Consider the following 15,304-nt stretch of genomic DNA (forward strand, 5'->3'; position numbering starts at 1 on the left):
AATAAATTTGTTCTATATCTGCTAAGGGAATAGGCTGTGTGATGGGAAGGAACCTGGGGAAATTGGTGGAGGAAATGGAACATTGGTGGTGGAATTGGTGCTGGAATTCTGTATGCCTAAAACAACACTATATGAACAACTTTATAAATCAGTGTCTCAATTAACATTACTGAGGGAAAAAATTGAGCTTTAGAGGTGCTGCCTTTCTCATAGATGCTTGAAAACTGTCTATACTGTTGCAAAAGTCTAATCAGAACATAGTCTGTAGTTATCAAACTGCTCATCGTTGTAATACATAGGGTCTTGCATTCTATTATGCTTTGAGATCTCACAGCTTCAAATAGTCAATGTAGAACTATAATGCATGCATCTTTCAATTCATACAAGTGAATAAATATTTTCCTATAAACTATTTTTTACTAAAGAAAAAAATACCTACAAAAGCTAACACTTTAGTTTTATAATTACACTTTCAAGCCTAGGGGAATTATGATAACATTAAATGGCTACTATAGCATAAATATTTCTAGGGAAATAGAAAGCAATGGAGAAAGTGAGTTTTTTAGATAGCTTTTGCAAATTGACAAGCTGAGAGAGATGAAATGCTAATGTTTGCTAATGTTACCAAACAAGTAAGCTAGTAAGTGCCAGAGCTAGACTTTTAAAAAGCCAGTATAAAGAATGCCAAGAGAGTGTTTTCCTCTCAAAAAAAAAATTGCTTTCTTTAGGGTTTGGGGCCATCCCTGGTGGTGCTTAGAAACACTCCCTGTAAAGTGTTTGGAGGATCATTCTTGAAGGCACTGAAGGACCAAAAAGTGCAATGGAGAGAACTTGGGCTTCAAGTTTGCAAAGTCCATGACAAAGTCTATAGAAGTACCATTTGTGGGCTTTTGTTTAGCAGTGACAATGAGCAGTGTAGCAACAAGGGAGTGTGCTCTATGGAAATTAGTTTAACAATAAAAGTACCTAAAGGCTAGAAGCTTGAAAACTGTAGAGGGGATCACAGAAAATATAAATGAAGGTATAACTGCAGGACTTTTAAAGATGACAAAGAATGAAGCAAAGGTCACTCTGTTGAAGATATCCAAACCAGAACTAATGGTGCAGAGAAGCAAAGACAAAGCAATAAGTGAAGATTTTGTGGAATCAAGTAGATAAATTCTAGAATACAATCCAATTGTCCAAGAACAGATGACTAAATGAAATATAATGATATATACATATATATCATGATCATGTTATATATAATATATACACAATATTATATATAGTATTCCATTGATAGGATAGGTCTCATTCCCCTGACCCTGAAAGAGCCTCTAATGCAGCACCTTTGGGAAGGATGAGTAAAGAGAGGCTGCTAAAATCTCAGGGCTAGGACGAATGGAGACATTACTGTTGCCTGCTCAAGCAAATCGATGAACAGCAGGATGACAGTGATACAGTGATAGTATTCCATTATATATAGAAATATAGAATATCCATCTTATATAATAAATATACCATATAATAAATATGATATATTAAATCTATACTATATGTGTCATGTGTATTTCTATATGTAATGGAATACTACTCAAATATAACAAAAGATGAAGTTATGCACTTGGCTGTTACATAGACGGTTCAGAGGGTATCATGCTGAGTAAAGTCAAGATCTCTGCCACATGAGAAATATAAAGAAACATAGTAAGGGAGCAACAAATCAGTGAAGGAAACAGAACTGGACATCTAACCTACAGAACTGAGCTTACCTGAGAGTGTGAGTGTTGGATCTGAGGGGTCATTGGCATGTTGATGGACAGTTGTAGGCACACTGGGTAAGGGCATTGTGCTTGAACAATGGATGCATGAAGCTAACATTCACAGTATTGGGAATCATAGTGTCTCAATAAAATTCAGGGGATATAAATCTAGAATACAGTGGATTGATTTATTTTGTAGATTGAGTTTTGTACATACTGTTGATAAGATGTAGCTAAATCAAAGTACCATCAAGATGTGAAATAAATGGGGACATGGGTGTTCAAGTAATGATTTTGTCTGTAAAATGCAGGAGTTGGGTGATATTTTTTTCTAAAGTATTTTTAAACCTATGGTCTATGGTTATGAGCTAGTAAATTGTTTCCTGAGAACTTGTCATAAAGCTTTTCAGCTTTCTCAGTGCACCTGGACTTTTTCCCAGGATAGATCCCATATTGGGCTACAAACCAAGTGTTGATAAATAATTATGTTTTGCATGATGGCATTTTAGGAAGTTTTTAATGTTTTTGTTGATCTTTGTTTTTTAGTTATTTTTAATAATATGATTTTCACAGATTCTTTCTAAAGGCCTCACTTACATTACTTCAGACAGTAAAGTGTTCAGAAAATAGCTATCTTTCCTGAAAATTCCTTCCAGGATAAATCATTCATCTTTGAGTTACTAGTCACTCATTTGCTCTCCCATGCTCTCCTATGTGCATATTTATGACATCCATGTCTGACCACCAGTACTTTTTTTCTCTACATGCTTATATTGTGGAATTTATTGTTCCAGATGTCTCTCTTAAGCTCCTCATGCAATTTTTAAAAGTACTAATGTCACTTAAAGTACAGAATTGCTTGAAAGAAAAAAAAGATCACTGCACTCCATAAAACATGAGTGGTAAGTTTTTACAAAGAAGTCACTGGGAGTGTAGAAGAGCAAAGAAACAAAAAAAGCAGCCATGCAAAATAAATCTTTGGGAAAAGATTATTTTCCCAGACAGGAAGAATAGAGATGACCTTTGAAAGAGATATTTCCATGTAAATCTTCTCCTTAAAGGCATCACACTCACTGTACCAGGGTAGACTTAGTCTCTACATCAAAATACAAATCTGCATTTTTTGTTTTATTTTACTGAAACTTCCTTTGGTAAATTCCCTAATTAACCTTCCCTTTCTTCCAAGATTTCTCTGATTAAGATAAGCTTTCTTATAAATGATTTCTGGAATCACTTAACTCAAAATTGTTTTTCTGGGTCTCTACCATGTATACATATAAATGTTATTAATAAATTTCTCCTTTCGTTTTTCATTTTCAATCCATCCAATGCTTGTTGGTTTGCTTTGTTTTGTTTATTTTTTTTCATCAGAACCTGGATAAGATTTTGAAGAAACCAAGGAGGGTACAGGATAATTTCTTATGTACTCTGACTAAATCAATAGGATAAAATGAGATCAACTTGTTCAAGAGAAAAGAGAAAACAAGAGAACTGGTCCATGGGATACTCCAACATTTTATGTCTGATGGAGAGAAGAAGTCAGGAAAGTAGACAAAATGAGAACAAGGGAGACAAATGAGAAGAACATGATTTCACCTGGGGGGAAGGAAATATTTATTCCGAGGAGCAGCAGGTGGTAAATCTTGTCAAAACCAGCTAAGAGATCTACTGAAATGAGGTTATAAAATTGACCATTAGCTCTGAAGGAACATAGCTCATGGTTAACCTTGATAAAACCATTTCAGTTGAGGAATGAGTCAGAAAGGCCAGAACAAGTTGAAGAGAAAATAGAAGAGATAAGGGTGGATTGACAATGTAGAGCTAAAGAGATTACAAAAGTCATCAAGGTTATTTTATTTTTACAGATTAAGTCAAAGCTATTCAGATTTTGTGATGACACATTTTCATATATTTATATAACATTAAAATACTTTTTTAAAAAAATAAAATGACTTAGATATGAAGAAAAATCCTAAGAAATTACTCATTCATTTATGAACTAAAGCTAAAACTGTTAGATAGAATTGAGTCATTATAAAGAAATAATTATTATACATAGTCACTAGTGATGAATATAAAATATTTCACATCATAAATAAGATTTTATTTTTAATAGGCACAAGTAGTTGAAAATACCAAATTAATTTATATAGAGAGGATCAGCTTAAACATCTTATGCTTGCCAGGAAATAGTTTATTTGGGTGAGAGTGATAATATAGAAAGCATTTTCCTGCAAGGGACCAACCCTAGTCCCATTCCTAGCACATATACAGTCACCCCAAGCACCAACGACCAAGTATAGACGCACAAAATTAAAAAGCAAGCAAGAAAAAAAATTATTCAAAATAAGTACAAATACATTTTTAATGTATTGATTTAACTCTTAACTGCTTTGTTGGGTATAACCTCTATAAAATACATTGCATATTAATGATTTGATATACTAACATACCCATGTATTTCACATAGGAAGGATAATGAAAATTTCAAGTCTCTTTGTTTGGTATGCTATAGTCTGATAAAATTGCCATTGTCTGATAATTCATAAATATAATTCAATTCCCCACAATTCTGGAGTCTGAAAGTGTAAGATCAGAATGCCATCACTGTAGACTTCTGTTTAGGATCATCTTCAAGGGGCTGGAGAGGTAGTACAATGGGTAGGGCATTTGCCTTGCACATGGCCGATCTGGGTTCAATTCTGGGCATCCTATATGGGCACTCCTAGCACTCATCATCATCATCATCATCCCGTTGACCGTCGAATTTCTCAAGCTGTCTCAATAGCATCTCCATTTGTCTTAGCCCTAAGATTTTAGAAGCCTCTCTTTACTCATCCTTCCCAACGATGCTGCATTGGAGACTCTTTCAGGGTCAGGAGAATGAGACCCAGCTTGTTACTGGTTTTGGCATATGAATACACCATGGGGACCTTGTGAGGCTTTCCCATGTGGGCCGGAAACTCCTGGTAGTCTGCCAGGTTCTTCCAGAGGAGAAGTAGGCTATAAGATATCACATGGCCACAAAGTGGTTGAGTGCTTCCAGGAGCTTGCTTTTAAGTCTCTGGATGTGGGCCATTGATGGGATTACACGGTGCCGGGGGCAGTCCCTAGGTGTGACCTCCTAGCTACTGGAAAATGGAGACTCTGGGCATAAGAGGCCCAGTCCTGATCCGAGCAGCCTTGGAGGTCTCAGCTCTGGGTCCCACACACCTGGGTTCCTTTGCCGGTACCTTCATGTGTGAGGCTCATCCAAGCATGTGGAGAGGGGCCTTGAGCATGGCTGTGGCTAGGTTCCAGAGGTCTTTGGCCTCCGGGAGCTCTGCTTGGGGTGAGGAGGGAAGCTGGAGCTCACTCCCTCCAAGGGGCTCAAGGAAGACAGCCAGGCAAGAGACTCTGTACTCCCCCTAGACTACCTTGGAATAATTCCTAAATGTACAACCAGGAGTAAATCTTCAGCATTGCTGGGTGTGGCCCAAAAGCTTAAAAAAAAATCCTCTTCAAGGCTCTATAGGCTGACAACTATTTGTTTCCTGACATGGTGAAAAGGAAATGAAAGAACTCTCTGTACTCTCCTTATTTGGAAGAAAGGGCATATAGTCATTTTGATACAGTGTGAACAGAAGACTATAGTGCTAGGTGAATTTAGAAGGTCACTTTAATTCTCACCCATGGAACTGATAGTCAATCCAAACAGAAAATGGGATGACTGGCAGCAGATTAAAGGAGACCCTCCCTCTCCCCACCCTCCCTACTCTCGCTCACTCTCCCTCGCTCCTGCTCTTCACACTCTCCCAAGCAGAGCTTGAGATCAGGTAGGGCTCGCCCACCCAGACAGATGGACAAATAACGTGCAGGGCTCAGACATCCAGGAGAGGTGGGATTCAGGCAGGACTTGGATGCTCAGGCAGGGACAGATCCTGAGCACAAGAGTCTTGCCCACTGCACTGTGGCAATGGCCAGAGACTAGGAAAGCAAAGACAGGATGACAGGAATAGCCAGGGATAACAGATGAGGCCCAGGGACAGATACACAACACAAGGATCTCACAAGCACGTGGTGACAGGCTGGAGACTAAGGAAAACCAGGACATGATACCAGGGAGTCATTGAGGTCCTGTCCTGAAAAGGGCGAGGACATGATATCAGACCAGGGCTAGAGAGCACGAGGGTGGGACACCCGGCCTCTGCACACTGGAGGTGAGTAGCCAGCATGGGACAGGACTGGGAGGTCATTCACAGGATAGGTATAGGTGGGTGATGTTGTACTTGAGTCAAAAAGAGGCCTGGACATCTGGGGAGGGGGACAGACCCATCTACTTAAACTGTACAATAAACTCTAATTTTCAACCTTCCAAGTTTTGCATGCAAGTCTTTGAGACAATTCTCAAGAACCCACCGGGCAAGAAAATCCAGAAGCTAACAATTTGAACTCAGAGTCTCATACTCAAGGCATTCGATAAACCACTCAACAATAGCTTTGTGGAATCTCTTTTATAAGGGCACTAATTTCATTCTTGTTGGTCTCACCCGCTCCATCACAATGAGAATTAAGAATTCATCCTTCAAATTTGAGGGACACATTCAGACCATAATCTTCTGCATCCTCAAGTTTCATGGCTCCCTGTTCATTTCACCTGCTACTTTCTGTGGACTCAACTCACCCACACACTTTAAATAACTACTGATCTATTTTCTGATGCATAAAGACGTTCACTTTCCAGAAGTTTATATCAATGGAATCATAAAATAGGTACTCTTTAATTTTGATTGGTTTCTTTTACTTAGAACAATTTTTGACAGTCACCCATGTATAAGTTATCAATAGTTTATTCTTTATGTCTAATATAGCCTGTATGGCTATAGAGTTGTCTGTAATTTCCTTTACTTGTAGATGAGTATTAGAGCTATACTTCCACTTGGGGGCTATTAAAATTGATACAAAAATAATTGGGTCAAGTCATTTTATCAGTATTGTCAACATTGATTATCATTTTCCCTGTATCAGTATGTAGAAATGGACTATCTGGATCACGATGATTGAACACTGAGCTTTTCAAGAGACTGCCAAACTTTTTTCAACGGTATTTGTACCATTTTATAATCCTACTGGCATGAATTAATTTGGTGAGTCTTTTTTAATTTTCAGCTATTCTCAAGAATTTTTGGTAATAGCTCTGCATGATTTCAATTTGCATTTTCCTTCTGACTAATAATAATGTGAGTTTTCTCACATTCTTACTAGCCTCCCTCTCTCTACCTTATTTAAACTTTTCACCCATTTTCTAAAGGAGTTGTCAACATAGTCCAGGTACTACATGTGTTAATAAACAAGGTGCTGCTGTAACAAAATGACGCAGACTGGAAGACTTAAATCAATTTTGGAATTTTGGAGCCTGGAAGATAAAGAGCACGGTGCCAATAGGGTTTTTTTTTTTTCCTGAAAACTTTCTCCTAGACTTGCAAGTAGAACCTCCTTAAATCCCTCTAACTGTGTCAGTACAGCCTAACCTCTGTATATGCAAGTCTGATATCTCTTCCTTTTCCTTTAAGAACTCCAGACACACTGAGTTAGAACATCACATTCCTGACCTCCTTTAACCTAAATTATTTCTTTAAGACCCTCTCTAAATATAACTATATGAAGTGAGTGTTTCTTAACATTTTTATGACCATAACCCACTTCTGACCTTGCTTTCTTCCTCTGCTTAGGGAGACATACAGATGGGCCCTAGTTGAAAAAAGACCGAATTATTCAACAGTTGCAGTCCCATTATATTATTTAGAGAAAACATAACTTATTTCACAACACAGAGTCTTTATCAGGTATGTACTTTGTAGTTATTCTTTTTAGTCTACTTCTTTGTCCTCTTTCAAAGAAGTTTGAAATTTGTATGTGTTTCAATTTATCAAGATTTTATGTTACAGATTTTGCTTTTAGTGACAAGTCTGAGAAATCTTTTCTCAATGCAAAGTCAAAAAGATATTTTCTGATACTTTTCCTTCAATTTACAGCCTGTTAACTATTTTTCTCCTACGTTCATGATTCACTTTTATTTGTTATGAATTATGGATAGCAATTCATTTTTGCTTATGATATGTAATTATTTTTTATAATAAATATCTTCTGTAATGAATTGCTTTTGTCACCTTTGTTGAAATTTATTTGTCCATATAATATAGAAAATTTTCATTTGCAAAACACACCATTCAGATAATAGTTTTTTGTTTGCCTCATGAACTATGCCTTTCACATTTATTGATTATAAGTCTTACATAAATGATTTTACATCCTGAGACATTTATTTCATCAACTTGCTTGTTATTGACAGAAGCATTTCTACCATGTTTTCTGTTTTGTCTGATATCCTATCACACATTATTTCCTTCACAGTTGAGTGGTTCAGCATTTCTGTGTGATTCATCTGCAGGTCTCTCCAACTAGAAACTAAAAATAAATCAACGCATACCATCGATGAGGAAACAGACTATCAGCACAGGATTTAATCTGCTTTTAGCTTGTCTCTAATAGTAAAATAACTAAGAAGAGTGTAGGATCAGCTTTATTTCCTCAATTTCTTCTTTCAGTCCAATTTTCTGAAAAAGAGGAGATTATATGTTCTTCAAATCCTGAAAAGTTGTAAAACTAGTTTCAGGTTCTTTCTAGGGTCAAGGATGTGGGAGAAGGCAGACAGGAAGGAAGGAAGAAAAGAAGGTAAGAAAGAAGGAAGGAATTTAGAGAAAAACTGGTCATTTGAATTTTGGATTGAAAAGACATTTAAATATTTAAGTCCCAATTAGCATCAAAACAATGTATGATTCTAAGAAATGTGATGTTGCTTCTATATTTGGACTTAAGACTGGCTCTATGAGCTCATTTACATCCAAATACTTGTGTTTGTGTTTTTTTCAATAGCTTTAAAGAGTTGAACAAAGGTAGGTAAGTGGTACCCAGGAAGCAGGATGGGATTTCTGCAATAATTTTTTTATTTCATTTCACCAAGAATTTCTTGTAATTCAAATATCAGGCTAAATAGCAACTGTATGAGACAGATCATCCCTGGCACTACACATCTGTTATGAGAAAGGGCAGGGGCTTCCCAAGTCATCCTCAGGGGGGCTGGTGGGGGGAACCTTCCCAGACATTCTCAACCAATGGGGCAGGCATTTCAATACAAGAACCCAAAAATGCAGTACTGCTTGAACCTGGTGCTCTTGGGTATTACCAGAGTCACCAGTCATACTCTGGGACTTCAGGACCACTTCAGTGGTGCTGCTCAGGGCCACCAAGACTATACCTTGCAGTACTCAGGGAGCTATCTGGTGCCAGGGATTGAACTGAGGTCAACTACATGCAACGGGTGAGCATCAATTCCTGTCCTAAGGAATTTCTAGATCCTGTAATATATTTAACTATATTCATGAAGACTATTTCATTATAAACTAGTAATGCTTGTGTCATAAAAAAAGTATTTTTTCCCTTGATATACTAGTCACATTTTCCCTCTGGATTTCAGCCAGATATTCTGAACCAGTCTGGGAATAAAGATATCTTGTTCTCTGCATTTCTAGAAATAATGATCTGCTCTTCTCTCTAATGAATTCTACATTGGTAGAATTCTACATTGGTAGACACTGTTACAGCATCTGACTCTACCTGTTCAAGATAGCTATCCAGAGATTTGAAAAACAGAAATCCAGTTTACGCTCAGCTAGTATGCCTCTACACTGGTGTTCTACCATTTCAACATGGCAGTACTGGTATTGGTGTAGGTGAGCCCCATGAGTGGCTCATGTGAAGTGGGGAGGAGAAAGATGGTCACTTTCTCCCCATCCACCTCTGCCATTGGAACCCAGTGCTACTGGGTTCTTGTCTCACCTCACAGAAAGGAATTTCAGGAGTAGATAAGCAGAGAAAAAAATAGACTTCATTTGGAGGGTTTTTGAAGGTGTAGAGGGGGAGAAAATAAAATAGAGTAATGCGCTCAAGAGAGAAACTGGGCTTCTCCAAGGGCAGAGAGAGAGAGCCCCTAGACACATCCCAGCATTAGACATGAAAGCATGAAGAGGGGAGATGCAGGCGACACATGTGCAGCAGCACATGGGCTCAGGCAGCATATGTGCGCCCTTCCTTGGTTCAAGGTGGCTTTTATAGGCTCTTCTCGGGTTGTCTTGATCCAGAATGTTGTGGAGTCTTCTCAGGGCTGAATTACTAAAGCTAATCAGATTAAGGGAGAGGTCCGAGGGTTTGAGAAACTTTTTGGGGAGCAGTCCAATCTGTGGATGGATTAGCCTTAGTATTCTTGTTGATCTAAGTTTCTTCGCCTAGGGCCTTTCTTTGTCTATCTGCCTACACGAGTATTAGAGTGAAATATGGAATGAAAATGGTATTTAGGGAGTTCAGATAAAGCTCCCTTCCCTTTCTAAGATTTGAAAGTATTAGAATCTGTTTTCCAAGTATGCTCTGTGTAGTCACGAAGAGGGCTTAGGAAGTTCCTGATAGGTGATTTCCAGAGACTATCTGGAGATTGAACTAGCCTACCCCATCTTCAGAGCAGTGTAAGATAATGTTAAATTTGAAAAGCAGATAGCTGATACTATAATAGAGACGGGTGGCGGGGTGGGGAGGAAGGCAGGAGTGTATGGCTGACATGACTAGTTCAATGGGCTAGAGCATCTTTCTTGTATACAAGACTCCAAAAACGCAATCCCTGGTACTAGATGCTCCAAGTCCCACCAGATGTGGCCCTGGTGAACCATCAAGGCTGTATTGAAGGGCTAGATTATGACCTACACTGATCACCAAAGACCTGATCACCAAAGATCTGCTTGGGAGAACCTTCCAACTCTCCAAAATGCTATCCAGGCCTTACTTCAGGATTTTGCACTGGGAAAGTAGGGCCACTAGACTCAGCGCCACAAAAAGAGGACTGAACTTTGGGAAAGCTAAAATAGAAGCACTGAATTGCTTATGGAAAAATACTGCAGGACAACTACTCTCCTCTCCCACCCCATTAGCGGGAGGTTGAACAATGGGTTGGGCTGAGCACATTGAGTTATTCCTGAGTGCGCACATGTTTTTCTCTGTGATTAGGACATCTGTGTTTGCTGCAGAGATTGGGAAATAAGGACGTTATCTCCTTTCATGTTTACATTTCAAAGAGATGGCTCCCAGTGCTTAATAAAGACATTCTTGGGTTACAAAACTGGCAAGAGGCTTTTAAAAAGATTTGCATCTCAAAGGGACAGAGAAAACAAATTTGCATTTACAAGTTTTCTAAAGCAAAGGTTCTAAGAAAAGAGAGGTCAAGGTCCACGTCAGAAAGTAGGCTGACTGAAGTTTAGTTGGGCTGAAGAAAAATTTAAAGGTGTATGTTGGTCAGGACCATTAGGAAATAAAAAAGTCAAGGACTTTTTGCCAACTGCATGCACCTACAAAGAGTTGTCATAAAAAATAAAGCAGCTTAATTTTCAGAATGATTTCTCCCTGATCTATGATGCAGGACACTGCAAGAAGTGGGCTGAACCAATTAGGCATCTGCCATTCTTGAAATTCCAACCCTAAACTTGCCGCATACCAGCAGGAAAAGTGTTAAGAATGGAATATTTGCATGATCTCAGTTTTCTCTTATTTTTCCAGCAGCAGAAATATATTAGATAGAAAAAATGAGAACTAGCTAGCTACATGTTTGTGTTTACCAATGACTCTGCTAATACATATATTAGCAGATACATTCATTTGGCATTAATAACTTTTGCATTATTAACTACTCTTCCACTGGAAGGCATAGAAAAGTGAAAGAGGAAGCCTCAATTTATCCTTGCCAGCTCCTGTGAGTAGTCCATTTTTGACTGCCCCATCCTACACTTTTAACTTTCTGTGAATTTCTGGGCTTTTAGATAAACAGTTAACAACTGTCCATTATAAATTCTTCTCCAGAGTTTAGGCTCACTCTTAAGATAATAGACAATACAAAAAGCAAATGGCAAAAAAAAAAAAGGATCCTTGCAATTCTCTTTAACATTCTGCAAATAGGTAGGAAATGCAAAAAGTCCAATTTCATAAAAAGGGCCTACACAACAAATCCTTATCTTCACCTCCCTGCATTCTCTGTAACACAAAGACCCAGTTTTCCTGTAAATATCCAACAAAGGGATCCATGGTTAATTTATTCCTATAGTAAGATCCTCCCTACTAGCAGAATTATTTTTCGTTTCTCTTCTACTTTGCAATAAAACTTTTCTGCTTTCCAACTCTGAGCCTGAGCATCTTGACTCAGTATTTTTAATCTTGAAAATGTTGAGAAACTGGAATTGCAAAGAGAGACCAACTGTCACCACTCCAGCATCATCTACATCAAAAGCATGGAAGGACATTATACATATTGATCTAAAGATCATGACTAATCAAGAAATGGAATCATTATTGAACGGCAGTGACTAAAATTTTGAAATAGGGACTACTTGTCTACAGGTCATTAATAAACAAACACTATAGGAACGCTTAGAAATGTCAAGAGGTCAAGCCCCCCACAATGAACAGTTGGTGCTGATGAGACTTCTTAAGCAATAAAAAAAATATGAGTTAAATACACCGATATGGTATTTTGGATGCTGTGCAGTGAGGTTTTTAACACCTTAAGATTTTTGCCAGCTTCCAATAGAGTCTTCTTTATCCCCAGAAACTGGTATGCCATACCTTAGAAATACATTTCCTCTACTCTTATTCTATCCGCAGACTGCCAATAGCATGTACGCTTAAATTCTTGAAAAGTGGATTTTCTCTAATAAATCAGATTGTAATTATGTGACTGGCTTGAGTCCTAAGTGAAAACTCCCCATACAAGTATAAGTTTGCATATTGAGATTTGAATTACATTACTGCAAAGAACAATAACGAGGAAACCTTAAGAGCATGCTATAAATAGGTAACTCTTTTATTTAATAATATATTTATGCAACTGAAAACAAAACTTAGAAAACTATGAGACTGAAAGAACTCTAAAAATTTTCAATAAAAAAACATCTATGACCTCTTATTCTTGCCCCTTACCCTCTTTCATTGTGTTTGAATATTATTCTGTTCAATATAACTTTAAAGAAATAGTGTGTGGTTTAAATTGCATGTCTCTTCAAAATTCTGAGATTTTTTTTTCTGAAATTGTAGAACTGGAAATAACCAAAATCTTTATCTAGTTTAACCAACCTGAAAATTATGGAAATATAGGAAACAGATTTTGGCTTTCAGGATCACATAGATATGCAGCAACAGGTACAAGCTAGCATGAAATTTTTTTGAATACAACACATTGATAAAGGGATAATATTCAAGATATAAAAAAATATTCAAAATGCACAACATAAAAAAAATCCAGTAAACTAATCAAAAATGGAAAGAGGTGAGGAACAGACACTTCCCTGAAGAAGATATACAGATGATCAGTAGACATATGAAAAAACACTCACTATGTCTTATTATTAAGGAAAAACTTAGCAAAATGGCAATAAGATATAATCTCATGCCAATGAGGATGGCACATAACAAAAAGATTAAAAAGGGTATTTCGCAGGAATGTTGACAAAGGGGGATGAAAAAGGAAGCCTTGATCATTGTTAGCATTGTTAGTGAGATTGTTGTTTGGTTCACCTATATGAAAAACAATATAGATATTTTTGAAAAAGTAAGAATAGACTTCTCATGTGACCTAGCACTTTTAGTTCTTGGCATTTACCCATGAAGCCAACACCGCCCCCAACAAAACCAAAAATATCAAAATATTAATTAAAAAATATGTGCACACCCATGTCAATTGCTACCTTTAGCAAAATAGTATGAATATAGGAAGCAGTCCAAATATCCCACAGCTGAATAGTATCCAATAGAATAGTATGCAAGTGGAAGATAAGATGAAATCTTGCAGTTTGCTGCAACTCGAATGGAACTGAAAGGTATCACATTAAATAAAATGGATCAAAGTAATGTAAATACGAGATGATCTTCCTCATTTGTGGTATATAGAGACATATAACATGGAAACAGACAGTATCAAACAATAGCAAACTCTAAGCCTTGGATCATAAAACTGTTTAACAAATATCACGTGGAACAATTTAAGACGAAATAAAAAGGAGATTGAGAGACAATAGAGTGGTGGAAGGTCTTGGACACTTTAGAAGTAGTGGGATATAGTAACAATATTTCAATATAAATATACAATCACGAATACTATTGCAACCATGTTACCTCAAGCATAAATTTTAAATTAATTATTAAACAAAAAAATTGCTTTGAAATTCTAAGCTAAAGACTTCCCCCTCACCTCCGTCCCCACAGGAATAATACTTTATATTCTGTTTTTTCTTGTCTGAAATACTACTAGACCATTCAAATCACCACTGGATAGCAATTAAGCATCTAGGCATTCTTTCCAAGACCACAGCAGTTGATTGAGAAATAAAAATGATAAATTTGAGTCATCAATTTATATAAAATTTAAATTTTACATATTTATATAAAAAGACTTCTGTTGGGACAACAGTAGATGCTGACACTGTAAGACAAGCAACCCTTGAATAATTTTCTGGGTAAATTTAGACTGCTTTAACATATAAGTTTCTACTGGTCTTTAAATTAAATTTGGTATAAAAGAAAAGATTAAAATATTCATTTGTCATTTTGATATAAAGGTTTACCTTTTAATGTGAAAAAATATTTTTACCATGATTTTCAAACGTATTATTTGGAAGCATGTTATTTTAATTTGATCAAGTATATTCTGAATAATCCTATGATACATGGTTAGAAGCACATATTAAAAAGAAAATCTGGGGGCTGGAGCAATACCACAGCACTTGCTTTACACGTGGCCGACCCAGGTTTGATTCCCAGCATCTCATATGGTCCCCTGAACACTGCCAGGAGTAATTCCTGAGTGCATGATCCAGGAGTAATCCCTGTGCATCTCTGGGTGGGACCCAAAATGCAAACAAAAAAAAAAAAAAAGAAAAGAAAATCTGCCTGTGACCTTCTCTCAAGGAATGAGATCAAGCAAGTGACACATCTTACATTAATTGTTGTTTAACTTCATTTATTAACAATTAAAGAATCTTTCTTTACACTTATTTTATGTTATAAGATTATGTGCATATTTTTGTAACTGCTTTCCATTGGCTAGCCATCTTAACTATGCCTATACTGACAATAAACAATCATGACCATTTCCCTAGCTTAATACTTATGATATTCCATTCTGATCTCAGTTACCAATAATCAAATATATTCTTGAACAATAAAAGTTAAATTTTTAATGAAATTTTTATTCCACATTTATTTGTTGATATAAAAATGATTTTATAGTAAAAGCTTAGTTTGAGTTTCATATTGTAAACTTTCATTTACCTTTCTGGCAGTAGCATTTTTGGATTCAAGTGTGTCTTTTGTTTTTGGTGGTGGTACACCCAATGGTGTTCAGGTCTTACTCGTGACTCTGCAGTCAGGGATCACACCTGGTAAACTCAGGGATCAAACCCAGAATGGCTGCACACAAGGCAAGCACCCTA

Source organism: Sorex araneus, chromosome 2, assembly GCF_027595985.1.
Source record: "Sorex araneus isolate mSorAra2 chromosome 2, mSorAra2.pri, whole genome shotgun sequence".
Lineage (NCBI taxonomy): Eukaryota > Metazoa > Chordata > Mammalia > Eulipotyphla > Soricidae > Sorex > Sorex araneus.